This window comes from Babylonia areolata, chromosome 8 (assembly GCF_041734735.1).
Source record: "Babylonia areolata isolate BAREFJ2019XMU chromosome 8, ASM4173473v1, whole genome shotgun sequence".
Classification (NCBI taxonomy): Eukaryota; Metazoa; Mollusca; class Gastropoda; order Neogastropoda; family Buccinidae; genus Babylonia; species Babylonia areolata.
The window spans coordinates 1,909,200-1,934,199 of NC_134883.1; the positions used below are offsets into that span (position 1 = coordinate 1,909,200).

General features: G+C 43.8%; 1 protein-coding gene across 3 annotated transcripts in view; it reads left to right on the top strand.

The window, feature by feature from the left end:
* LOC143284454 (uncharacterized) overlaps positions 1–25,000 on the top strand; it is a 298,683-nt gene that overhangs the window by 109,793 nt on the left and 163,890 nt on the right. The window lies entirely within an intron of this gene.

Sequence of the window (25,000 nt, forward strand, 5' to 3'; positions counted from 1 at the left end):
TTAAATGTTACATGTTTGTCTGAGTGTGTATGTGTGCGTGCCTGAAATCTGATTGAATGACACAGGAAACGAATGATGAGCGCCCAGTGGCAGCCGTCAGTCGGCTCTACCCAGGTAGGCAGCCTGTTGTGTAAATGACCCCGTGTTTGTAAAGCGCTTAGAGCTTGGTCTCCGACCGAGGATAGGCGCTATATAAGTATCCATATCAATCAATCAATCAACACACACACACACACACACACACACATACATACATACGTACATACACACGCACGCACACACACCCTTAAACACACACACACACACACACACACACACACACACATACGTAAACGCATAGAAAGACACATACACACATACACATACACACACACACACACACACACGCTGACTGACTGACTGAAACCATTTATTGTCAGATTAACTGTTTGTTGTACTGACATTTTCGCAACCATTTGAATAAAATATTAACTGAGCAACACAAGGAAATTCTGATTTGAGGAAGGTATGATTTAAAAAAAAACAAAAAAACAAACAAAAACATATTTAACAAATCAAGGTACCAAATTTCATTAATATCATTATCTCCAAAAAATATTCTAAAGTATCCACATACTCACATACGTTTCTCCCCCACCTTCTCTCTACATACATCCATGCATGCACACAAACGCCCATTATAATTCCCCTACCTCATTCTCCTGCCCACTCACTCACACACACACACACACACACACACACACACACACACACACACACACACACACACACACACTGTCTCTCACTCTTTCTCATCAAATTAAGGTTTCGTAATGTAATCAAGACGACATATTACATGTTAGGGTCGAACAGTTCCACTAATTAGAATAAAGGGAACTTTGCTCTACAAGTAAATCTGACGCTATCACCCAAAACGAAACACTACTTTGGATTAAATAAAACAGAGGGGAACCTCTGCAGCAGAAGGGGGATGAAACAAATTAGAAAAACCGACCAATTGGATGGCTTTTAATTAGGTCAACTGCGGTTTTTGTCAGAGACCAACCATTTTCTTTGCTGGGGTGAAAAACGCTGGACATGGCTAATGGAAGATTAAAGGATGTAATCATATCATGAAGGGGTTTGAAATGTAAATGTGTATCTGGACATTCGAGCAAAAAATGTGGGATGTCAAGGATCTTACCACAAATACATAGTGGTGACGGTTTCAAAAATCTGCATAACCATGCATTAGTTCTTAGCCTGTGTGTCAAGTTTCTTGTGGAAATTGATCCTGGGGGGTTAGTGCCTTTTCTTGCTGGAAGAGAGAGATCCCACCAGAGCTTCTTTTTTGAGTTTTCTAAGAACTGTTTCTGTCTGAAATTCCAGATATATGTTGAAAGAATAGTACAGGCTTCAGAAACAGAAATAGGAATATTGTGATTGATTGAAACTGAATTGTTCGATGCCGCTTCCTTGGCACAAAAATCGGCCATTTCGTTGCCACGAAGATTAGAATGTCCAGGAACCCACAAGAGTGAAATGTCGGAGCCTCGCATAATTAAGTGGTGGATTAAATACAAAATTTCGTACATAATATCTGCTCGTTCAGATGAAGATTGATTATTTAAAGCCATCAATGCTGATTTTGAATCAGATAGTATAAGGATTTTTGCAGGCACAAGAGGCATATCACTAAAAAAGGTGAAAGCCATCAGAATTGCAAATAATTCAGCAGTAAAAATTGAACAACCTTTAGTTAAGTGGAATCTCTTTTTAATGTTAAGCTCGGGGATTACAAAAGCGGCCCCAACTTCAGAGTTACTACTAATTGATCCATCTGTGAAAACACGGAGGTAATATTTGAAACGTGTATTAATTAGTTCTTTGGCCCGAGAGGCAATAATGAGTGGACTGTCACTCTTTTTTAATTGTCCATATGTAAAAATAATATTTGCTTGCTCAGTCAGCCAAGGCGGATGAAAACAATGCGGAATTTTCGCAATCTGGGAAAGAGGCAGACTGCAACTCTCAAAGACTGACTTAGTAAAATCGAACAAGGACGTGTATACAGCTTTGTTACGAATTTCTCTACAGATTACTAAAAAGTTGATTGAATTTGAAGGCAGGGATGCTATTAAAATACAGGTAAATGACACTATCATATATCCGAATAAACAGGTGAAATTTCTCGGTGTTATCTTCCATTATAAACTTTTTTGGACTAAGCATATAAACTACCTTATTGAGAAAGCGAGGAAGAAAATAGCTCTATTACGTGTGCTTTCTGGAATCCCTGTTATAAATTGTGGCAATAATCTGATCAATGCTGCAATGGGACTAGTCCGCTCAATTATATCATATGGTCAGGAAATCTATTTCACTGCTTCAAACTCTGATCTTCATAAACTGACAAGTATTGATTCCTTAGCTTTTAAGATTGCACTTGGGTTACCGCGATGGGCTTCAATCGACAAAACATACAAAGAAGCTGGTGTTTTGCCATTACCTGAACACAGGAAATTATGTGCCTGTAACTACATGGTAAGGGCTAGAGCTGTTCCAAATTCGGTTGTCTCTGAAATTGATGAAGAAACACACACACACACACACACACACACACACACACACACACACACACACACACATTCGCCTTCACTTTCACCAACGTACACCCAGTAAAGAACCAACCCACACGAAGTTACCCACGTACCACCCCATCTACCCGCCTCATACCCTCTGGCCTCCCACATCAACCACACGTTTGGTCAAGCCGGCAGACAGCCGTCTGGATGGGTGACCTGTATGGGTTTAACAAGGGAAGGCGATTAGCTTTCATCCCGTTTGTAACAGTCTCAATCCACCCCACGCTGGACTGTTTTACCCGGGGTCTTTCTGGTCCAACATCGAATTACCCATGGTGTTCTTTGTTGATTGTCAAGATGGATCCACCCTGTTTGAAAATTGCCCCCTGGCTTTTTTCTACGAGTTACATCATGCTAGGAAAGTGTCTAGCCATTACCACCCCCACTCTGTTCCATTACAACTTTACGGAAGGGAAGGTGGGGGGTGACTTACTTAATCAGTACGACTTGTGGAAGGGTTTTAGAGGTCCATCTTTACTGCGATACAACGCCTTCTATCCTGTTCAGTGGAAGTTAATGTCAGCTTAAGAGGAATGGAGGTAAGTTCTAACTGGGCTGAACTTAGCCTGCTGGTCATTTTAAGCTAAACTAGAATGACACCCACATTGATTTGTAGGGGGAGTGAAATCCAGCCAGGAAGGGTTAGTTTTGATTGGTTGGAATTTACCCACGTGGGTCATTCCAGGCTAGTCTAAATAGACCCCGGGATTAATTTGGGCTAGCCAGATTTTACCCCTGGGTAAAATCAACAACAATGAGGTCACGAATTGGCTGCTGCTACTGTGTCCTGACTGCTGGTACTGACTGAAGCCATCAAGAGCTTTGTACAGACCACGGAGATGTTTGATCCGGTGTCCTTTCTCATGGTCCACCGGTTCCTTTCTCATCACCGTCTTCATTAATTTAGCGTGCAGTCAGCCTCTTTTGTACTATGGGTTGTGTGTGACCGCCCTTTAAGTGGTTGGTTTTCCCTTTCTACTTCACTCAGAAACGTTATCACTTTCCTGTGTTCAGCTTAGCTGTATGTAGTTTGTTTTGATTTGATGTTTCGGTTCTTAATGAAGTACGATATAAGGTTTCCTGTCTTTAAGTTAAAAGATAAAAAAAGGAGAAGAAAAAAAGTGATGACTGTATTGTTCTGGTGACACTGTCGGTAAATACTGACCTTTTGTTGTTTGTCTGGCGAATCTGGAGTTTCTGTCTGATACTCTCTCTCTCTCTCTCTCTCTCTCTCTCTCTCTCTATATATATATATATATATATATGTGTGTGTGTGTGTGTGTCTGTGTGTGTGTGTGTGTGTGTGTGTGTGTCTGTGTGTGTGTGTAGGTGTGCGTGTGTGTGTGGTGTGTGTGTGTCTGTGTGTATGTGTGTAGGTGTACGTGTGTGTGTGTGTGTGTCTGTGTGTGTGTAGGTGTGCGTGTGTGTGTGTGTGTCTACTCACTATAAGTGTTTTTAGAAGGAGGTGTGTGTGTGTGTGTGTGTGTGTCTGTGTCTGTGTGTGTGCGTGTGTGTGTGTGTGTGTCTGTGTGTGTGTGTAGGTGTGCGTGTGTGTGTGGTGTGTGTGTGTGTGTGTCTGTGTGTAGGTGTACGTGCGTGTGTGTGTGTGTCTGTGTGTGTGTAGGTGTGCGTGTGTGTGTGTGTGTCTACTCACTATAAGTGTTTTTAGAAGGAGGTGTGTGTGTGTGTGTGTCTGTGTCTGTGTGTGTGCGTGTGTGTGTGTGTGTGTCTGTGTGTGTGTGTAGGTGTGCGTGTGTGTGTGGTGTGTGTGTGTGTGTCTGTGTGTAGGTGTACGTGCGTGTGTGTGTGTGTCTGTGTGTGTGTAGGTGTGCGTGTGTGTGTGTGTGTCTACTCACTATAAGTGTTTTTAGAAGGAGGTGTGTGTGTGTGTGTGTGTGTCTGTGTGTATGTGTGTGTGTGTGTGTGTGTGTGTGTGTGTGTGTGTCCTCGGAACTTTGCAGACGCGTTGCCGTTTCTTCCCCTCCTCTTGTATTCCCAAGTTTTGCATGATGACTGCGTATGACTGGGCAGGTCCGTCTCCGATAACATGTTGACTGCTTTCACAAGTAGTGAAGTGCAGACGCACCATCTGGTCAGTACATTGCACCACGAACCTCAATGTGGAGACGTTGTGGGGCATGGACAGCAGTTAGCGGACAGGCTAGACCTGGGGTTTCCACGTTCACTACAAACCAGACGGGAAGAGCGAGATGTGTGAGGGTGACGGCATGCAGAAGAGGGTTGAGGGTGTGCGGGGTGTGAAGATGGGTATGATATGATGACAAATCAAAGAGAGCAAATAAAGATTTTCCCAACTAACCAGCCAACCGACCAAACAGGAAGGATCACTTTAAAGAAGAGTTCCAGTATTGGGTACACCAATTTAGGTCGAGGCCGGAGGAGGCAGTTTCACTCATTTATTTTCTTTCTTTTCTTTCTTTTCTTTCTTTTTTTTATAACATAATTGAAATTGCTTTGCTGGACCGCCAGGCTTTAAGCAGAATGGAGTGTTGAGGATCAACACGTGAGTCTGGTCCTGTTTCGTTTGACACTGATAGTATAATAACTTTTCTCTCCAGGCTATTGATCCAAAATGACACTGTGAAACGTGCCTGTTCGATAAGGCGCGCAAACCCTTTGAAGCTGATATTATGAAATATTCCTGTGTTTGGTGGTGTAAGTTTTCTTGTTCTCAGAAACTCGTTTTGATACCCCCAAGGTGTAAAGCAAAGCTATCCATTAAATCAACAAATAATTTCCTTTCTCGTGATGTGAACTGGCTTCATAAATGAACGTGGATGGACGGCATGGAATACAGAAGTAGAGGTTTTCTTGTTGCTGTTTGCAAACGACGTAATATTACTTCCTGGTGCTGCTGTTTGTCGGCAAGATCAATGTAAAGATGAAGCAAACAGACTGAAATCGATGGTCAAAGATAAGACCATGCTTCTGGTTATTAGAAAGAAAGGGATACAATGAGCGCCTAATGAAAAAGGATAACATGGAAATTGAGAAGTGTAAGTAGCCGTGTGCAACAAGAATTAGTGCCCTGAAAAAGAACCCATGACAACGTAAGTGTTAACCTCAGGGACAGTTCTGTTGAAGAAATCCACTCAAACGGATACACAAATATATGCATACACTCAAAGTTTGACTAGCGCGTTAGGTTATGCTGCTGGCTAGACATCTGCCCAGCAAGTGTGTTGTAGCGTCCGAACGCACTGAAACTTCCTTGATGAGAGATATGTTTTTACAGTTGGGTAATGGTTTACAGCCGCAGACCTGTCTGTCAACTGGTCACACGTAAATGGCACAGGGGTTTAGTGACACTTTTCCCAACGAGGACGCTGGGTCTCTGTGATATTCATCGTTGTTTGATACTCGGACTGCAATCGAAAACTACTTGCCCGATACAAATAGTAAAGTGTGGTAACTCTCTCCATACACAAGGTACACAACTTCAAGTCAATGCTGCTTACGCTACTAATTCAGCTAGCGCGCAGGTAAATAAAAGGTACATTGCAACAAGCCCAGACACTTCCCCCAGAAAAGGAAGCGCCGGGCTTGTACTTATACCTATCATTTGACATGTGCACACAGCAGCAATGACAGAAGAAATGTGCAAACACAAATTAGCTTTTATTCAAGACTGGCATAGCCTCTTTAATCCTGAACAAGCCACACAGAACACACGGACAATACAGAAAAAAAAACACATGGTTGCCTCGGTGGTTTTTCAATTTGAAATTACTAAACGATGAGGCCAGGAAATTAAATGATTAACAAATAGTAAAGAGTGCCCGATGCGTGAAAAAAAGATCAAACCGAAGCTAACGCATTTCTTGTTTTGTCCCGTCGTTCAGAATGTGATTACACACGAGATAAATGGAACGTTTTAAATAATAATGGGCAAAAAGAAATGATTTAATTGGTCCACTGCAATCAGATAAGCTGGGTTATATTAAATCAATCGCGAAGTATTATAACGGAAGCAAACAACACTACGAAATGCAAACTTGGGGAAGAAAACTAGACTCGATAATTATATTCTGATTATTATTATTCATTTTATGATATTTTGTTTTTATTTCTTTTTACTTTTTGCTTTCAAATGACTTCATGTTTGCATGTGCTGAAGATTGTTTATTAAGGCCCTCATTCAGCTATTGTTCGGGAGGTATTTTTCCGTTTATTTTGCTTTTGGGTATTTTGGACAAAGTGTAAAATTAACCAAGCATCCCAGTGTTAAATATCATGTTTGTTGCTGATGTCATTAAAATCTCTCTCTCTCTCTCTCTCTCTCCCTCCCTCCCTCCCTCCTCTCTCTATTTATCCCTCCTAATGCAAAGAAAAATATAGTTAGTTCTTTTTATTCAAAAGTATATTCCAAACAGAAAAAAAATATTGATAATATCAAACAAGTGGCACAGAACAAACCTAGCCAGATTTAGCCTGAGAGCACTTGGCTTTAATGACAATAAATGATGGTTTGAAACAGACACATCAACACAGTCTCCTTGTCCAATGTGTAACTCAGTTATAGCAAGATGATTTGATACATACGCATGAACGTGTGTATGTGTATGTCAGAATGTTCATCCATTATGGATGGTCGAGCTGACAGTGTTACCAGTTGTTTTATCGTTTCATTTTCTGTACTTGCATTAATCATGCGTGTGTTGAGAATATTATTTTACATTAATTTTGTTTGTTTCTTTGATCTTATGTATCTTGAAAATGTACTGTATCCTCCTGTCACAAGGTCTGTACAGTCAATGACAATCAAACATCAAAGCGTCAAAAAAGCGTATCTCTCTTTCTCCCTCCCTCCCTCTTTCTCTCGATTCTTCAGTGAACAGGAAGAAGTCTCAAAAGTAGAATAATAAAACAAAAGTCCCCGGTCGTAATTATACACAAATTTATACACACGGACAACACGAAACGGAGGCCATGAGAATGTGTGAGGGTGGGCGGGGAAAGGTGAGGTGGGCAGGTGGGGCATGGGAAATATTGGTGCCCTGCTCTCATGCTGACCTCAGTTTCCATACCCCTCCACTTCTGTGCTTGGGGCGAGTCCTGTCAATGTCTTCAGTGTCGGCAGATTCATGGGGGGCTGTTGTTTGAGGGACGTGGTGGCGGTCTCCACTCTGGGAGGGACGCTCACTCAGTCTGGTTCCGCGACTAAGCTATTATTGTCGTTAGTAGGGGGCTTAGTAGGTGGTGTCCTAAGTACGTTGAATCAGACAAAGGCCACTGAACACCACCGAAGTGACTCAGCAGCAGTGCAGGGTCTCCTCTGGTGTGTGGCCTCCTGGCGACCTAACATCGATGGTTCCCTGCGGACTGCCGACGATGGAACCGTGTGACAGACGAACCCGGGTGTGGCCGTGTATGGGGGAATCAAAATGAGCGGCGTGGGAGTAATGCCACTGAAATGGTGCAGATGATGGGGCAGCAACATATATATATATATATATATATATATATATATATATATATATATATATATTGGATGGAGTCTCTCATCTCATCCATTCACCAAAAACTCTGAACAAGCGATCAGGAAGATCAGGAAGGTGGGTAGGGGAGGGGGATAGAAGGAGGAGCACGGGATAGTTATTTAATTCATTAGCTTGATGGATCTGTTGGTGTGGAGAGAGAGAGAGAGAGAGAGAGAGAGAGAGAGAGAGAGAGAGAGAGAGATGGAGAGAGAGAGATGTTGTTTGGTGTTGATGCTTTGGCCTTTAGACACAGAGAGACGTGGTTGGGGAAGTAGGAGAGAGGTGATTGGCTTGGCTTCAAAAATGTCTCGGTCTCTATGTCTCTCCCTTCCGGCTCTCTCTCTCTCTCTCTCTCTCTCTCTCTCTCTCTCAGAGGGACATGGGATGGGGAGGAGAGGGTATGAGGGTGAGAGAGCGAGAGATATGTATGATATGTGTGGGTACCGATGGCCAAAGTACATTAAACCATTCCGATTCCGAATCTCTCTCTCTCTCTCTCTCTCTCTCTCTTTCTCTCTCTCTCTCTCTCTCCCACCCCCTGCCTCTCTGCTGCCTCTTTTCATACCCTCTGCTTCTGTCTCTGTCTCTATGCCTGACTCGGTCTGCCGCTGTCTCTGCCTCTCTGTCTCTCTCCATGCCTCTCTGTCTCTCTCCATGCCTCTCTGTCTCTCCCCATGCCTCTCTGTCTCTCCATGCCTCTCTGTCTCTCCATGCCTCTCTGTCTCTCCCCATGCCATGCCTGTCTCTCTCCATGCCTCTCTGTCTCTCCCCATGCCTCTCTGTCTCTCCCCATGCCTCTCTGTCTCTCCCCATGCCTCTCTGTCTCTCCCCATGCCTCTCTGTCTCTCCATGCCTCTCTGTCTCTCCCCATGCCATGCCTGTCTCTCCCCATGCCTCTGTCTCTCTCCATGCCTCTCTGTCTCTCCCCATGCCTCTCTGTCTCTCCCCATGCCTCTCTGTCTCTCCATGCCTCTCTGTCTCTCCCCATGCCATGCCTGTCTCTCCCCATGCCTCTGTCTCTCTCCATGCCTCTCTGTCTCTCCCCATGCCTCTCTGTCTCTCCCCATGCCTCTCTGTCTCTCCCCATGCCTCTCTGTCTCTCCCCATGCCATGCCTGTCTCTCTCCATGCCTCTCTGTCTCTCCATGCCTCTCTGTCTCTCCATGCCTCTCTGTCTCTCCATGCCTCTCTGTCTCTCCCCATGCCTCTCTGTCTCTCTCCATGCCTCTCTGTCTCTCCATGCCTCTCTGTCTCTCCCCATGCCTCTCTGTCTCTCCCCATGCCATGCCTGTCTCTCTCCATGCCTCTCTGTCTCTCCATGCCTCTCTGTCTCTCCCCATGCCTCTCTGTCTCTCCCCATGCCATGCCTGTCTCTCTCCATGCCTCTCTGTCTCTCCCCATGCCTCTCTGTCTCTCCCCATGCCTCTCTGTCTCTCCCCATGCCTCTCTGTCTCTCCCCATGCCTCTCTGTCTCTCCCCATGCCATGCCTGTCTCTCTCCATGCCTCTCTGTCTCTCCATGCCTCTCTGTCTCTCCCCATGCCTCTCTGTCTCTCCCCATGCCATGCCTGTCTCTCTCCATGCCTCTCTGTCTCTCCATGCCTCTCTGTCTCTCCCCATGCCTCTCTGTCTCTCCCCATGCCATGCCTGTCTCTCTCCATGCCTCTCTGTCTCTCCATGCCTCTCTGTCTCTCCCCATGCCTCTCTGTCTCTCCCCATGCCTCTCCGTCTCTCCCCACCTCTTTTTCCGCTTTGAATAACGTGGTGGAGGTATAGGAGTGTATGAGGGGTGGTTGGTGGTTGGAGAGCAGGCAAGGGTTAGGGACCAGGGTTGAGAGAGAGAGAGAGAGAGAGAGAGAGAGAGAGAGAGAGAGAGAGAGTTTATTCAATTAAGGCCATAGTCCCATATGAATAGGGGGTAATAACAGTTTTACATGTGTCATTGCAATTGGTAATATAAACAATACAACGTCATTCACAACAAACTAAAAGTGAATCTAAGAAATGAGTGTCTCTTTTAATTGCAGTGCTTTATAAAGATACATAGCAAAACTACGTATGGTGTTTTCATCGTTAGATGCCATTAATAAACATAACCGAAACAAGCATGGATTTATATAATATTTCGGGGGAATAAATTGGATTCGTAAGTCAGTCAACACATGGCATTTTAAAACAAAGTGAACTTCATCCTCTCTTGATTCTTTGCACAATGGGCACAATTGTTCAGAATGAAGAGAGAGAGAGAGAGAGAGAGAGAGAGAGAGAGAGAGAGAGAGAGAGAGAGAGAGAGATGTCTGCGATGCCGAGAACATGACAACGCCAGAGTATGGTTACTCCCACACACACTGCATTATTATGACGCAGATCAACCCGAGTGTCTCTGATCACAGCCATTCATCACAAATCTCCTGAAACCAGCGAGTAAGAAGGGGATGGGGGGATGGGGGTGAGGGTTGGGAGGGGGGGGGGGGACCGGGAACACGAATGAAAAGCACAGGCTATTTGTTCATTAGCTTGATGGATCTTTGAGGGGTGGGGTGGGGGAGAGGTGAGTGGTGTTCTTTGTTGTTGATGCTTTGGCCTTCTGACTCACAATGAAAGGCGGGGGCGTACGTTGGAATAAGTGTGTGTGTGTGTGTGTGTGTGTGTGTGTGTTTGGGGGATGAGGTAGGGGTGGGTATATGGCGAGCTTTAAACATGAGTCTGTCTCTCTGTCTCCTCTCTGTCTCTCTCTATGTTACTCTTTGATTCTGTCTCTATTTCTTTCTCCCTTCTTCTGTATCGCGAACACGTATGTGCGGGGAGCTCAGGGGAGTATCGACTCGGGGGGAGTATCGACACGGGGGGAGTATCGACTCGGGGGGAGTATCGACTCGGAGTATCGACTCAGGGGAGTATCGACACGGGGGAGTATCGACACGGGGGAGTATCGACACGGGGGAGTATCGACACGGGGGAGTATCGACACGAGGGAGTATCGACACGGGGGAGTATCGACACGGGGGAGTATCGACACGGGGGAGTATCGACACGGGGGAGTATCGACACGGGGGAGTATCGACTCGGGGGAGTATCGACACGGGGGGAGTATCGACACGGGGGGAGTATCGACACGGGGGGAGTATCGACACGGGAGGAGTATCGGGCTGACCCCGTATGTGCGTGTGTACGTCCGATTGGTATCTTTTATCACTGGTAAATTTCACATAGCTTTGTCAGCGTTTTTAGGTAGTAGGACATTCATTTTTACTTCTTCATTTTTTACTTATTCTGATATGTCACAAGGTCAACAAAGACGGAGATTTAAAATTTTGTGAGTATCCGTAAAATATGTACCTTTTTTCGGGACGATCTGAAGTGCAGTCGTGTTCATGTTAGCAATGCTGTCTTGGAGACCGTTACGACCTGTCAAAACTGAAATTATTTCATGCTTTTATCTCGAGCGTGGTTCAAATTCAAAACTTCCAAGACTCACTTTCACTTTTTTTACTTACTACTGAATTTTTTTTATTGTATTTATTTTTCTTTCCTTTTTTATTTTAATATATACTTCTTTTTTTTGGGGGGGGGGGGTGATGGTGGGGGGTGGGGGGGGGGGTATAATTTTACAATGAATATCGTCGAAGTTTATTGTCATTCGCGAACTTCTTTCTGTGGGTCTCTGCCTCTGTCTGTCTGTCTGTCTGTCTATCTATCTATCTATCTATCTATTTGTCTATCTGCCTATGATGTACCGTGTGTGCCAATGTGCCTGCATGTGTGAGTCTGTGTGTGTGTGTGTGTGTGTGTGTGTGTGTGTGTGTGTACATGTGCGTGTGTGTGTGTATGTGTGTGTGTGTGTGTGTTTGTGTGTTAAGGATGTATACAGATGGGGATGTATACAGACAGGGATGTATACATAGGTGTATCGGTAGAGGGTGGAGAATGTGAGTTCGGGTAAGAACTTTTACCCCTTTGAATACCGCTCAATCACATAAGTCATTTTCTTTTTTCTTGGTTTGATTGAAGGTATAGGACAATAACAAAAACGACAACAACAATAGTTACGCGAAAATAATACTCAGAGAGAATAGTTCTTATATAATGCATAGCCCTTCTCTCTTGAGTTACTAAACATCCAAGTGGCCCTTCACACACACACACACACACACACACACGCGGACACTCTGACACGCGTTTGCGTGTGAGTGAGGAGCAAAAATATGCAGATGTAGTTGGAACGGTGTGTAATCGTATTGAGAGAGAGAGAGAGAGAGAGAGAGAGAGAGATCATATCTCAGTGAAATGTAATCAGATATAAAGTGCGTGCAGAGCAGAAAAAAACCAACAGCATACAGTTCGATCTGATTGACAGAGAGAGAAGACGAAGGGAAAGGGAAATGGAGGCGGTTGGGTGGGGGGGGGGGGGGGGGGGGGGGGCAATAGGGAGGAATGCTGTTAGGGATGTGGTGTGCTGGTGTGTCAAAACCAAACCAAACCTGATGTATGCTTTAAGTTGTAAGTCGTCATGCTTGAATACGGAACAGGAATCTGGAAGAAAAAAAAAAGTATATTAAATAACTTTTTTTTGTTGTCTTCTTTGTTTTAAGATGCAAGGGGGGCGGGGGGCGGGGGGGGGGGGGGGGGGGGGGGGGGGGGAACAGCTAGAAAATTCACGTTTGTGTGGAAGTTTGTTGAATGTTCCGTCACGTGTGTTTGTGTGTGTGTGTGTGTGTGTGTGTGCACGTGCCTGCATGCGTGCGTGTATGGGAGGGAAGAGAAAATAAAAACGTAGTGGTCAGCAGTAATGAGCAGTGCTCAGTTAATGGTCAAAATGTCCGTGAATACTGCTAGAAATCAGCAATGGTATTGCCAGGTATCGGTCAAAAACCTTCCGAAACAATCAGCAATTGTCAGGTGTCGGTCAAAAACCTTCCTTCCGAGACACCGCAACAATGCACACACGTGACAAAAGAACGCAATCTGAACACTTTCGGGTAACAGTCTACACACAGTGGAAGTCAGTAGTGAAAACTTGCCAAGCGATCACAACAAGGCATACACATGTCTGAATATGCAAGGACTGTGTTCAAGTATGAAATAAAAGCAGAAATGTTTGTGTGCGCAAAGGGGAGGGGGGGTGAGGGGGGGCGCTTTGGGACAGATTTTCGAATGATATCGGGGGACCGAAACAGCATGATGGGGGGTTGGAAGGGGATTGGGGGGGGGGGGGGGGGGGGAGGGGGAGGTTCGTCCTAGAACATCCCCCCAGGGGAGGGGGGGTACGAAAAGGGGGTAGGGAGGGGGGGGAGGTAATTTGGGACCTTTACACCGTTGGTGTTCACTCCAAAACATCATCTGGTTGTGAACCCAGACTTTTCGAGGTTTACGTTTCATTACTTATCAATAAATAAAAAATTCAGTATAGCAACCTTTGGAACATAGAAATTTTTTAATAGTTAACCAGACAGCAGGTGTTTGTTTTTTTCTATCTAGCTGCAGTTTTGTTTGTTTCGGTTTTTGAGAACAAGTCAGGTGGGAAAAAGAGAGGGAAGGAGAACGAGAGATAGACAGACAGACAGATAGGCAGATAGTTAAATAGATTGATAGATAGATAGATAGATAGATAGACAGATAGATAGGGGGAAGGTGCAGAGGGGATGGGGGGTGGGGGTGGAATTCATTTCTGGTATCAAAAGGCATATCTCTTCTCTGACAAAGAAAACACGTCAATTTCATTAAGTTGATGCTGCTTGTGTGGGTTTTTTTTTTTCTTTTCTTTCTTTCTTTCTTTTTTTCTGCCTTTGCTATTTTCCATTTTTTTCTTCCACCTCCTCGTCCTCCTTCTTCTCCTTTCCCTGTCCTTCATGTTTAGTCTTTTGTTGTTTTATGACCTTCATTTTTGATTGTGTTTTTCGTTTTTTTCTTCGATTTTGGTTTTCGGCAGGCCATTGTAAAACAAAACTTGTGGCTTATCCTTTTGCCCTCAGTGAAAAGCTCGAGTTTGAGATTGAGTTCGTGTTTCTGTGTGTGTGTGTGTGTGTGTGTGTGTGTACGTGTGTGTGTGTGTGTGTGTGTGTGTGTGTGTGTGTGTGCGTCTGTGTGTGTGTGTGTGTGTGTGTGTGTGTGTGTGTGTACCCCCCTCGATGTCTCTGCACGTGCAAGTATGGACCGTTTTCACGTGCAAAGAGATTAATCAGTGTCATAGTAAAAAGAAATAACACTTGCTATTTTCGTTCTCGTGTTTTGCAATTTCTTCTGGACATGTTACTGGAGCAAGTAAGAATATTGTTGCAAATATGTTTTGTTTTTCTGTATGAGTTGATTTTCATGATTGCTTTGTGTTAAGGAAAAAAACAACAACAACTATATAATAAATTTATGGTTATATCATTCAAGAAACAAGAGTTTGCTTTTAGTCTGATAAGGTCAGTTTGATCGTGTCGCATTTGTCTGTTCCGTGTGTGTGTGTGTGTGTGTGTGTGTGTGTGTGTGTTTACTTATGTGAGAGAGAGAGAGAAAGAGAGAGAGGAGTGTGTGTGTGTGTGTCTGTGTGCGCGCGCTGAGTTCCTCTTCAGAACCTCTCTCTCTCTCTCTCTCTCTCTCTCTCTCTCTCTCTTTCTCTCTCTCACTGGAGCAGAATTCGTTTCTGCTTACATTGAAATAAACGCGAATAAAGTGTTGAGTTCGTGAAGGTGTGTGTGTGTGTGTGTGTGTGTGTGTGTGTGTGTGTGTGTGTGTGTGTGTTCGTTCTTTCGTTTAGCGTCTTTTCACTATCAGTGGTATTAGATGATTAAAAGAAACAAAAAGACAAAACAAAAAAACAAACAAAAAACACCTAGAAAACAGGGAATGGGGGGCGGGGGGAGGGGGAGAGAAGAGGAAAACAGAAAAGGTAGAAATCTACCAAAAAATGCATACCTAACATGCAATAACATTTAACAGTTACAATTCAATAGTGATAATAATAATCAGAAACCATTAACACAATTCTGAAGCACATGAAAAGAATGTAGAAATAGGGCTATGAACTAATGCCTGTGAAAGTTCGACCATAAGAACCTCGTCAGAAATAACTTTCGAAAAATCATCTGCAGAGCAAGAAACTACGTAACTGCTGACAGTGAAACAAACAATGATGTAAGCTGAACGGCTTACCACAGATGCATGTAACATTTTTTCTATACTTTGTCTTCAGCGCATCAAGTTTTATACGGAAGAAAGTAGAGGTTATTAATCGTGTATAGCAAGCTGATGGATTCATTATGTTTATGTGTGTGTGTGCGTGTGTGTGCGTGCGTGCGTGGGTGTGTGTGCGTGTATGTGTGTGTATGTGTGTGTGTGTCTTTACAGTCCATTAATTTTGGTTGTGTGTGTCTGCCTGTCTGTGTGCCTGTGTCTGTGTCTTTGCTCTCTGTCTCTCATTCTCTCTCTCTGTGTGTATGCGTGTGTATTTGTGTGTGTGTGTGTGTGTGTGTGTGTGTGTGTGTGTGTGTGTGTGTATGTCTGTCTGTGTCTATGTATCAGCAGGAGGGGCAGGAACTGAATTAAGGAACTGGGACCGACTGACACGGGGTGTGCATGCTGAAAAGTCCCGAGCTAATTTTGCACGAGCGATTTAATTAGTCGCTATGCTTGTTCAGCATAAAGAATTGTCCTTGGTCTCAGGTTAGGTTTAGGATAACACCTAACGGTAGGCAAACTTAGCGCTAATGATCTCCCTCGTGCAACGCGTCCTAGTGGAGGGTTAGGGGTGGGAAAGGGCATGAGAGTGAGAGAGAGACAGACAGACAGAGAGAGACAGACAGGGACCAGAGACAGAAAACGATCCTTTTTTTTCTATTTAGTAAAGATCAAGGCCCTTCATGAATGGGATGCAATGAGATCACATAACAATACATGTTGTCACATATTTCGGGTCAATACTCAGTAATAATAATAATAATGGTATTTATATAGCGCTGAATCTTGTGCAGAGACAATCAAAGCGCTTTCGCACCAGTCATTCACACGCAGTAGGAAAAATAAAGACTTTTAACTGCAAATTTAGCAACACACACACACACACACACACACACACACAATTAACTACATATAACTTTAGATTTTGAATTCTTTATACAGATTAACACCGATTTGTTTTACAACGGTTTCCTTTTTTGATGACATTAGCAAGGAAAGTGGAAACAGCGATCTGTGTCTTTAATATTTCTGTGTTGAAATAACTGATGGCTAAGATCATTCATCACAGGACAACATGACACAAAACGAAGTTCATTTTCTTCGGCACATCTGCACAAAGGACAAGTAAGATCGTGAGAGAGTGAGGTGGGGTGGGGGGGAGAGAGAGACAGAGGGAGAGAGAAAGACAGACAGACAGAGACAGAGATAGAAAGTGAAAAGGAGAGAGAGAGAGAGTGAGTCTGAAGAAGAAGGAAAAAGAGAGAGAGAGAGAGAGAGAAGGGAGATAAAAGTGGTGACATGCAAAACTGCGAAAACTTGATTTACAGTTTATTTTCAGCGTTCACCTGTGGTCGAACTCGGCTGATTACTGGAATGTCATTTTCGCCCGAGGTTCTTTACAAGTTGGGGGAAAGCAAAACAAATTACAGCTGAGCTTTTCTCTTGTTGTCTCCCGTTTGTCTGTCGGTCTGTTTGTACTGGCTTTCGTTTTCCAAGTTGATACGAGTTAGTGTGATTGTGTGTGTGTGTGTGTGTGTGTGTGTGTGTGTGTGTGACAAGACAAGAGAATAAAGAGGGGTAGAGATGGGGAGGAAAGGGAAGAGAATGTCACACACACACACACACACACACACACACACACACACAGGGAGAGGGAGGGAGGGAGGGAGAGAGTACCAGTGCCAGGTTCTCCGAGAAACACATACACAAACCGATTACATCGTTCCTGAAAATCGCAGCATGTGTGAACCAGTCACAGATACATTATCTTTCTTTACAGTCCACTTGGTAGTTTTGCTGGATATGTATGGAAGTGCAAACAGGACATCAGTTATATCTCTGTTCCTCTGTCTATCTGTCTCTGTGTATGTCCGTCTGTTTCTCAATCTGTCAGTCTCTCTGTCTCCCAGCCTCTTTTCCGTTCATAAGCTTTACGTGCATGTTTTCCCTGCGTGTGTGTGCAAAAATGCGTGTGTGCGTACGCGAGTTTGTGCGTGCGTACGCGAATACGTGCACGCATACGTGAGTGGATGCGTGCGTGTGTGTGTATGTGTTTTATGCGCGCGTGCTTGTGTGTATTTGACTTTGCATGTGATATTCGATCTGCAAAGAAAATTCCTGTTACGAAAGTTTGAGCTGGTTTTCGGCAAAAGTTTCTATTTTGAAATAGAAATTAGTTGTTGATGTTGTTGCTGCTGTTGTTGTTTCGATACAATTTATGAGGTAAAAATAGCACGCTCATCGATTTTACCTGCGAGGTATGTATTCTTGTTCACTCGGCAGCTCTTTCTATTTCTGTCTGTCTGTCTGTCTGTCTTACATGACGATGGGAAAGATAATGTGAGAAAGGACAAGAGGTTTTGTGGGAATAAACAAAGCAAACAGTTCCAATCAAAGTGGATATTCGTTTTTAATGAAGTGCCATGAAATGAAAAACAGATTCAGAATACTACCGTTTTGTTTTGTTTTTTCTCTCTCTCTCTCTGTTTGCGCGTGTTTGTGCGCGCGGCGCCTGCGTGCGCGTACGCGTGTGTTAGTATTATGTATGTGTGTGTTTGTGTGTGTGTTCGCGCGCGCGCGCGCGCGCGTGTGTGTGTGTGTGTGTGTGTGTGTGTGTGTGTGTGTGTGCATACATACATACGTTTATATGGTTGTGCGTGTTTGCGTGCGTGCGTATGTGTGTGTATGTGTGCGGCGGTGAAACAATCATTACAATATTTACCCCACATCCTTCTTGCCTCATTGAAACAATCTACCCTAACGACCATTATCTGATCAGGCACACCCACCCATCCATCCACGCACAGCCATCCCTGTTTCTGTTGTATTCCCAGAACAGATCTGGAGCTGTTACCGGTTTTGCCATTTCAAGAATCAAAGACGCTGGGGACGTTCGAATCCTGAAGGAGACAACCATTCGTCATTCCTGACACGACTCTGGAAATTTCGTCACTTGTAAACTCGTCTCGTAAGATGATGATTTCCACAGAGACAGCGAAAAATCTCCCTACGGTACAACACCGACAGACGTGTTTTGATTCACAGTGTTTAAAAGCGACATTCCCGATCTAGGCAGGAGAAACGGCACCAGACCGTTGTCAGGGGTAATACATATACATATAAAAACGGAACACATACCCAGGATCACACCTCCGCTACCAATTCCGATCAAGGACAATAACGACATCATTTTCATCTTCCTTTCTTGCACATATATTCTTCCGGAACCCCTTTCCCACAACAAATATAATCACGAACATATTTTTAACAACGGCCTAGCGCTTTCTCATTCAGTTCAATTCCTAAACTACTTTAAAAAATTCAACATCATTTTAGATCTAGACATAACACTGAAAGACGAGCTCAGACGAAGAACCAAAACTTCCATTTTGAATCCCCAGGAAGGAGCCAGCTAAATAAAATAATACAAGGAGGGTCGCTGGTACTCAACAGTCTGGCACTTCACATTTTAGATACATTCATCCTACTTTCATCCTACAGCATTCTCTCTACAAATTTCATGCTCGCATCTCTCTCTCTCAAACCAAAAAGTCAAGTCGAACCGTAGACTCCTCATCCCAGCTTCCGACTCTCCAGTCTGACCAATCAGAAGGGAGCACACAAAAATCATGCGTGTCGTCCCCTGACAATTGTGACCAGTGAAGCCAGTCTCCAGGCGTTCGACTCCCTTACGCTCCCCTCCCGCCCCCATCCCCCCGCTCGGGATTTTTAACGCCCCCCCCCCCCTTACCGCCCTCCACTTACTCCATCTCCCATGCACTTGACCTTGAGTGGTGGTCTGGTTGCAAGTCTTTCGGATGCAACAAATAAACCGAGGTTCCAGCAACAGAAGGGAACAAAAGGCTTCTTCCTGGCAAACATTTAGTATGAATATATGTAAGAAACTGCAAAACCAAAACCACTTCGTAGTGAAACAACAAATTCACAGTCTGAAGGAAAGGAAAAGAATCGGTGGCGCTGTACCGTGGTGATACTCTCTCCCCTCGGAGAGCAGCCTGAATTTTACCTAAAGAAGTCGGATGTGACAAGAAGTAAAACAAAACGAAAACAAAAATACAATGCAATGCAATGTTACGCAATGCAGTACAATACAGTACAATGCAGTGGAATCCAATGTAATACTATGATACGATAGGATACGACACGACACGATTCGATATGATACAATACGATAAGATTTACTACAATACAGTCACAATACAAAATAATGCAACACAATTCGACAAAGACTAACCAACTCCCGTTTTGAAGGAGAATGTTGCAGAAACGGCGGCCTTGTACAAGGGAAAAGAGCACAGATTACATCAGTGAGAAGCGAAATGTATATAGCACAGGAGCAATAACGCACAAACTCACACACACACACACACACACACACACACACACACACACACACACACACACACATTATATATATATATATACATGTGTGAATGATGCAAATTTGCCCCCCGCCCCCTCTCTCTCTCTCTGTTTCAGTTTACCTGTCTTTTATTTTCTCTATCTCTGTGTCCTTCTGTCTGTCTCTCTCTCTCTGTTTCTGTCTGCATCTCTGTATGTTTCTCTGTCCCTCTCCCTCCCACCTCTTCTCGGTTTCTCCTAAATATTCCACACAGCCCCTCATAATGTACATTTCCTCTCTCTCTCTCTCTCTCTCTCTCTCTCTCTCTCTCTCTCTCTCTGTGTGTGTGTGTGTGTTTGTGTGTGTGTGTGTGTGCGTCTCTGTCTGTTTGTCTGTCTGTGTGTCTCTGCCTATTTGTCTGTCTGCCTGTCTCTCACTATTTCTCTCTCTTTCTCTGCCCCCCCCCCCCCTCTCTCTCTCTCACTCTCTTTACCCACACCCTCATAGATTGATCCCAAATCATCATCATTCCACACAGCCGTCACCAACGTTTCCCTGCGGTGCCAGACTTGTCATGTGAGAAGTGTCGACGACTGCTAGCGTTCTGGGTGTCCTGTGGAAAACTCCTTTAGGGGGGCGGGGGGTGTTGCTGTCCAAGCTGACACACACCAGTGTTGTGACGAGAATGCAAATGGTACAGATTGGATATGTGGAGCTGGTTCTGAGCGGAATTTTTTTTCTCCCCATCTCTGGGGAGGAGAGGGGGAAGTGGGGAGGGGGGGGAGAAAAGAGGAACTTTTGTATAACTGGGAGGGGAAAAGAGCTGAAGGACGTGGGAGGAAGAGTGGTTGGGGGGCCGGTGGGGGGGGGGGGGGGGGGATGTTAGGTCGGGAAGGGATGGAATTCTGTACGTCAGGAGGAAGCTGTGTTTTTGCACAGATGGAAGGCGGAAGGACTGATGATTATGCAGATGGTCATTTCCCCCTCTCTCTGTCTGTTGACATTGTGCATTGGTTCTGTCTGTTGACATTGTGCATTGGTTCTGTCTGTTGACATTGTGCATTGGTTCTCTGTCTGTTGACATTGTGCATTGGTTCTGTCTGTTGACATTGTGAACTGGTTCTCTGTCTGTTGACATTGTGCATTGGTTCTCTGTCTGTTGACATTGTGAATTGGTTCTCTGTCTGTTGACATTGTGAATTGGTTCTGTCTGTTGACATTGTGAACTGGTTCTCTGTCTGTTGACATTGTGAATTGGTTCTGTCTGTTGACATTGTGCATTGGTTCTGTCTGTTGACATTGTGAATTGGTTCTGTCTGTTGACATTGTGCATTGGTTCTGTCTGTTGACATTGTGAACTGGTTCTGTCTGTTGACATTGTGAACTGGTTCTGTCAGTTGACATTGTGCATTGGTTCTCTGTCTGTTGACATTGTGCATTGGTTCTGTCTGTTGACATTGTGAATTGGTTCTCTGTCTGTTGACATTGTGCATTGGTTCTGTCTGTTGACATTGTGAATTGGTTCTCTGTCTGTTGACATTGTGAATTGGTTCTGTCTGTTGACATTGTGCATTGGTTCTGTCTGTTGACATTGTGAATTGGTTCTCTGTCTGTTGACATTGTGCATTGGTTCTGTGTCTGTTGACATTGTGAATTGGTTCTGTGTCTGTTGACATTGTGCATTGGTTCTCTGTCTGTTGATATTGTGCATTGGTTCTGTCTGTTGACATTGTGAATTGGTTCTGTCTGTTGACATTGTGCATTGGTTCTGTCTGTTGACATTGTGCAATGGTTCTCTGTTGACATTGTGAATTGGTTCTCTGTCTGTTGACATTGTGCATTGGTTCTCTGTCTGTTGACATTGTGCATTGGTTCTCTGTCTGTTGACATTGTGAATTGGTTCTGTCTGTTGACATTGTGCATTGGTTCTGTCTGTTGACATTGTGAATTGGTTCTCTGTCTGTTGACATTGTGCATTGGTTCTCTGTCTGTTGACATTGTGAATTGGTTCTGTCTGTTGACATTGTGAATTGGTTCTCTGTCTGTTGACATTGTGCATTGGTTCTCTGTCTGTTGACATTGTGCATTGGTTCTGTCTGTTGACATTGTGAACTGGTTCTCTGTCTGTTGACATTGTGAATTGGTTCTCTGTCTGTTGACATTGTGAACTGGTTCTCTGTCTGTTGACATTGTGAATTGGTTCTCTGTCTGTTGACATTGTGCATTGGTTCTCTGTCTGTTGACATTGTGAATTGGTTCTCTGTCTGTTGACATTGTGAATTGGTTCTGTCTGTTGACATTGTGCATTGGTTCTGTCTGTTGACATTGTGAATTGGTTCTCTGTCTGTTGACATTGTGCATTGGTTCTCTGTCTGTTGACATTGTGAATTGGTTCTGTCTGTTGACATTGTGAATTGGTTCTCTGTCTGTTGACATTGTGCATTGGTTCTCTGTCTGTTGACATTGTGAATTGGTTCTCTGTCTGTTGACATTGTGAACTGGTTCTCTGTCTGTTGACATTGTGAATTGGTTCTGTCTGTTGACATTGTGAATTGGTTCTGTCTGTTGACATTGTGAATTGGTTCTGTCTGTTGACATTGTGAACTGGTTCTCTGTCTGTTGACATTGTGCATTGGTTCTCTGTCTGTTGACATTGTGAATTGGTTCTCTGTCTGTTGACATTGTGAATTGGTTCTCTGTCTGTTGACATTGTGAATTGGTTCTCTGTCTGTTGACATTGTGCATTGGTTCTCTGTCTGTTGACATTGTGAATTGGTTCTCTGTCTGTTGACATTGGTTCTCTGTCTGTTGACATTGGTTCTCTGTCTGTTGACATTGTGCATTGGTTCTCTGTCTGTTGACATTGTGCATTGGTTCTGTCTGTTGACATTGTGCATTGGTTCTGTCTGTTGACATTGTGAATTGGTTCTGTGTCTGTTGACATTGTGAATTGGTTCTGTCTGTTGACATTGTGAATTGGTTCTCTGTCTGTTGACATTGTGCATTGGTTCTCTGTCTGTTGACATTGTGCATTGGTTCTCTGTCTGTTGACATTGTGCATTGGTTCTGTCTGTTGACATTGTGCATTGGTTCTGTCTGTTGACATTGTGCATTGGTTCTGTCTGTTGACATTGTGCATTGGTTCTGTCTGTTGACATTGTGCATTGGTTCTCTGTCTGTTGACATTGTGAATTGGTTCTGTCTGTTGACATTGTGCATTGGTTCTCTGTCTGTTGACATTGTGAATTGGTTCTGTGTCTGTTGACATTGTGAATTGGTTCTCTGTCTGTTGACATTGTGCATTGGTTCTCTGTCTGTTGACATTGTGCATTGGTTCTCTGTCTGTTGACATTGTGCATTGGTTCTGTCTGTTGACATTGTGCATTGGTTCTGTCTGTTGACATTGTGCATTGGTTCTGTCTGTTGACATTGTGCATTGGTTCTGTCTGTTGACATTGTGAGTTGGTTCTCTGTCTGTTGACATTGGTTCTCTGTCTGTTGACATTGTGAATTGGTTCTCTGTCTGTTAACATTGGTTCTCTGTCTGTTGACATTGTGAATTGGTTCTCTGTCTGTTAACATTGGTTCTCTGTCTGTTGACATTGTGCATTGGTTCTGTCTGTTGACATTGTGAATTGGTTCTGTCTGTTGACATTGTGACTTGGTTCTCTGTCTGTTGACATTGTGCATTGGTTCTCTGTCTGTTGACATTGTGAATTGGTTCTCTGTCTGTTGACATTGTGCATTGGTTCTGTCTGTTGACATTGTGAATTGGTTCTCTGTCTGTTGACATTGTGAATTGGTTCTCTGTCTGTTGACATTGTGAATTGGTTCTGTCTGTTGACATTGTGAATTGGTTCTCTGTCTGTTGACATTGTGCATTGGTTCTCTGTCTGTTGACATTGTGCATTGGTTCTCTGTCTGTTGACATTGTGCATTGGTTCTGTCTGTTGACATTGTGCATTGGTTCTGTCTGTTGACATTGTGAACTGGTTCTCTGTCTGTTAACATTGTGCATTGGTTCTCTGTCTGTTAACATTGTGAATTGGTTCTGTCTGTTAACATTGTGCATTGGTTCTCTGTCTGTTAACATTGTGCATTGGTTCTCTGTCTGTTGACATTGTGAATTGGTTCTGTCTGTTAACATTGTGCATTGGTTCTGTCTGTTGACATTGTGCATTGGTTCTCTGTCAGTTGACATTGTGCATTGGTTCTGTCTGTTGACATTGTGCATTGGTTCTGTCTGTTGACATTGTGCATTGGTTCTGTCTGTTGACATTGTGAATTGGTTCTGTCTGTTGACATTGTGCATTGGTTCTCTGTCTGTTGACATTGTGAATTGGTTCTGTCTGTTGACATTGTGCTTTGGTTCTGTCTGTTGATATTGTGCATTGGTTCTGTCTGTTGACATTGTGAGTTGGTTCTGTCTGTTGACATTGTGAATTGGTTCTGTCTGTTGACATTGTGCTTTGGTTCTGTCTGTTGATATTGTGCATTGGTTCTGTCTGTTGACATTGTGCATTGGTTCTGTCTGTTGACATTGTGCATTGGTTCTCTGTCAGTTGACATTGTGCATTGGTTCTGTCTGTTGACATTGTGCATTGGTTCTGTCTGTTGACATTGTGCATTGGTTCTGTCTGTTGACATTGTGAATTGGTTCTGTCTGTTGACATTGTGCATTGGTTCTCTGTCTGTTGACATTGTGAATTGGTTCTGTCTGTTGACATTGTGCTTTGGTTCTGTCTGTTGATATTGTGCATTGGTTCTGTCTGTTGACATTGTGACTTGGTTCTGTCTGTTGATATTGTGTATTGGTTCTGTGTCTGTTGACATTGTGAATTGGTTCTGTCTGTTGACATTGTGCATTGGTTCTCTGTCTGTTGACATTGTGCATTGGTTCTGTCTGTTGACATTGTGCATTGGTTCTCTGTCTGTTGACATTGTGCATTGGTTCTCTGTCTGTTGATATTGTGAATTTGTCAGTGTGTCTCTCCCTTCCCCATACCTGCATCCCCCCTCTCTCTCCCTTTCTTTCTCTCTCTGTCTCTCCATCGCTCTCTCTGTGTCTCTCCGCCTCGCTCTCTCGTTCTCTCTCTCCAGTAAGGAAGTAGATCATCATAGAATTCGTAGTGCCATTGTTTATAAATATGTGCAAAAAATATATCCATGTGGATTCACCAACTTTCTTTAAAAAAATTGTAGAAGGAGTGCAGTGGGCACAGGAGGGTGGGCCTGTGGTATATTATCGATTGTTTTCAGAACGCATATCGAATCTTACATAGATGATGCGTCTACAGTCTGGGATATGGATAATGAAAACAGAAAACGACCAGTTTCCATAGTTGAGCCT